Genomic DNA, 3,975 nt, shown 5'->3' on the forward strand with positions numbered 1-3,975 from the left:
GGCTGCTGACAAAACAAAAACAAAAAGTAAGTACTGACCAAAATAGGCTTGCATAAATAAAAGCTCTGGGGAGCACCACAATACTAACTTTAGAGATGTTAAGCAGCCAACCAAATATATGAAAGCAAGTGGACAGAACGGAAAAAGGACTTTTTTTGTCATTGTTTGAAAAGTGGAAATAAAGGATCTATTCAAATCCTTATCATCACAATCAACTTAAATCCATGCCCAGCACATTCCTTTCAAGATTCACTACTACTTAAAGATCGAAAAAAACCAAACAAACAAACAAAAAAATCCCACCAAAACAAAACAAAACCATACCCAAACAAACAAGTATAAACTACTATAAGGTCTGCATAACCTTCCAAATGCAATATAAGCAACTCATTCATGACTCTTTTCATTTAATCTGTCTTTCAGAGGAAGTTTTCACCCCTCATACGTACACCAACAAGTTTTATAATGCTTTTATAAGGCAGATGTCACTGTTTTAAAAATGAACACATAGTTTCAAACCATTTTTCTTCAACCAACAATTTGCTTCCAAGCAGGTTTTACCTTGAGGACAATTGTGTCCATCCCCATCAGTGCTTTGCAACGAGTTCTGACTTTACAACCAGTTCTGACTTACTGCATTCCAGCATGGAGTGCAGACAGTGCCGATGCTAATACCAACCAGGCACCACAACACACTGCAACCAGAAGTATATCCTACAACACAAAACACATCGTGCCTGCCCAGTACGCTCAGTGGAGATATTCCTGGCTGTCTACAGACTCGAAGAGAACTGCAGCGGCTTGAGTGAGAGTGAACAATGGTGGCGAAGAAAAGGCCAGATAATACCACCATCTCAGCTGTCCTGTCCTGTCCTGTGAAGTCATCCAGGTGAGTGATGAGAACTTGTAACTGTGTCCTTCAACCCTTCTGTTTAAAATAAAGTTGAACAAAGCACATCTTTTATGTTAGACATCAGATTCAGTTATGTTCACGTGTTACAGAGTTCTTGTGCATTTGGACACACGTGCAGCAGCCCTTAGCAGGGATTACATCAGGTAGCCCCGAGCTTGCAGAGATGAACATGTGCCAGCTTAGGCTGAGCACAAAAGAGGTCACCCCTGGAGACAGTTATGACATCCTTTGCAAAGTAAATGGTCGTTCTCCTCCTGTTTTCCAGCATTTGACTAAATATTATTATCTTGCAGTACTGTCTTAACAGTGAATAACCTATACTGTTTTTCTTTTTAATGGTATTCTTTGAAACTCCTGCTGAGTTATATGTCCATGCTCAGACTCACAGAAACTAACAAAAACAAAACAAAACAAAACAACAAACTACTGTTGAAATCCCTGACAAGCTAAAAAGCATTAGAACAACCACTGTGTACTGCAATGCTCCACATGTTGCATAGCAGCATATATCAAGAGAATTGGAAAGCCTATATGCTCATTCTCCCACACAGGAATTTACCCTTAACTTTCCTCATTGCTTTATAATGAAAACTATTATGAAACACTGCACAGTAACAGAACAAACAGCATTTCTCAACACCTACTTTCTAATTTCAATTCTTCCTAGAAAATTCCATCCCAAGAAAAATTTTCTAGCCATTGTTTCTGACAAGTGGAACTGACATTTCAACAATCAAATTGTCTTGTGTGCCACATTTTAACTACAGCAGTCTATGCTAAAAGACTGCATTTTTAAAAAATATGTTTTAACCAGACTTTTGCTTTCAAAAAGCGGATCTTCTGTGAAGCCATGAGTAGGAGGGAAAAATGACACCTTATGCTTTCAGATTCTGAAGCAATATTATTCCTATTTTTTTTAACAGACAAAGTGCTGTTAGCAATCACACATTACGTAAACTCACCAAATAAACCTGTAAATAGTCCACATCTTCCTCAGACTAGGTATGTCCTATATCTTGACTAGTTCAGCTGCAGATGCAACTGCCTTGTTTCAAGTTTTTTCAGTCCTCAGTTATACATTCATGACTCTTGATGCAGTCACACAAGCTATAGTATTTGTAGAAGCCGACAGATGTTTCTAGCCAATTTACACAGTGTATTAAGTGCTACATGAATACTGCAAGTGTTATAATAATAAGCTTTACTTACATTTTTAATGGTTATATAAATTGTTTTTAAGGGATGTCAGGTTAGCAATTTTGTGCTTATAAATAATCTGAGTAAAAATATAAAGCTTCATTCAGGTTGAAGCATGCATCTAAACTATGAGCTGCATTTCCAGCGCTTGATGCTGACAGAGGCGTGCATAATAAAGACATTTCTTATATGTCTTCATGTTAATAAGCTGTTTCTTACATAACCATTTCAGAATTCTGCCTATCTTACAATGATCAAATTTTAAAAAATCAAATTCCTATATAAAAACTTCACCAAGGAGAAACTGTTGAGAGCAACATTAAGCTTCACAAGAATGACTTGCAAGGTTTGTGCAGCTCGACACTACATTTTTCAAATGAATATTTTATTTAATAAAGGTTTCAAAAATTCCAGCATTAAAACAGCTTAAGTATATTTTAGCTTTCTTGGAAAGCAGCAAACACCTTTATCAACATGCAGAGTTCAAAAAAATTCAACAGCAGACTTGCATGCCAGGCGACCAAAACCAAACCCAGTTGTTTTCAGAAATAAGTTCCTTTTGCTGTTCATCTGATGGTTGTCTTCTTTCATGGCACAGCCATCACAGTAAGAGTCTTCTTAGCTATCAATTGTGCTGCCTCAATATTAGAAAGAAAAACAAAAATGCAGGCATGTGTAAGTCGAGATAAAACACCTTTTCTCACCCTGAATTGTTTACATTTCAACACAACATGGGTCTCTATATTGCGTCCATGTAGCTAGTTCCCCATCTTAAGGGGAAGATCCTTCTAAGTAGTTGAATAAAAAAAATAATACTGTTAAGTGCCCCTTTATTTTAACCAGCTACAAATTAAAAAAAAAAAATCAATTTAAATTAAAAAAAAAATATAATAGCACAGGAGAAAGCTTTAAGAAGCTTAATAAAAGTCTTTGCACCTGTTACCTACTACATGGTAACGAAATCAATGTTTATATGTTTCACAATGTTTCACTGCTTTACATTCACCTGGCAAACAAAAATCAGAACATGACCAAATGTTATTTTTCAAAAAGTCAACAAGAGCATCTTCCAACAGGAATTATGTCAGCTGGTTTATTTTAAAAGAATAGATAACAACACATGGGTACTTTCTGTGACAGACTAAACACTTTAATTTCACTGTTCTTAATTTATTATGCAAGTTATGGCCCAGCTTCAAACACAGTTCCTGTTTAATGTGAAATGCTAATATTTGTTCACATGTGTAAATAGCTTTGAAAGTCTAAGCAACACACTGACCTACATATATGCCTTAGATATTCATACATATATTTTCAAGCAATTTGATTTTTACAAAGACAATTTAAGGGGGAGGTGAGGAGGGGAAGACACTTTGGTAAATGTATTATGGACCTTCTTTTTATGCATCTATTCAACAGGCTTTTGGTTCTTTATTTCTAGGGAAAAAAAATCTTATTAAAATACAAACAGCAGGAGACACATTGTTTACAGGCTTGATCTTTCAGAATAATATAGGTACACATAGAATTTCAAGTAGCAGTCTTTAAAACAATTTCACTTCTCTCTTTCCTGGGGCAAAGCCACCTTAGCTCTTTTAATAAAGTATCTTATGTTTGAGCAGCAGGAATTAAATCTGAAGATGTAAGTACTCACACAGGAAAGTTTTACTTAAAAGATCAGGTCCTATCAAGCAAGAAACAGATGGAATTAAGGAGTTTATAGACTAAAAAATCTAAATACGCTATAAAAAATGCCTTTTGAGCCTTCTGCCTTTTCTTTGGTGAATCTGCCCTTGAAATGTTCTTATAGGTTATTCACTGGGGGTGGGAAGACCTGTAGAACTTACATTTAAGTCAGGTATTCA

The sequence above is a fragment of the Nesoenas mayeri genome (genome assembly GCF_963082525.1).
Source record: "Nesoenas mayeri genome assembly, chromosome: 2".
Lineage (NCBI taxonomy): Eukaryota > Metazoa > Chordata > Aves > Columbiformes > Columbidae > Nesoenas > Nesoenas mayeri.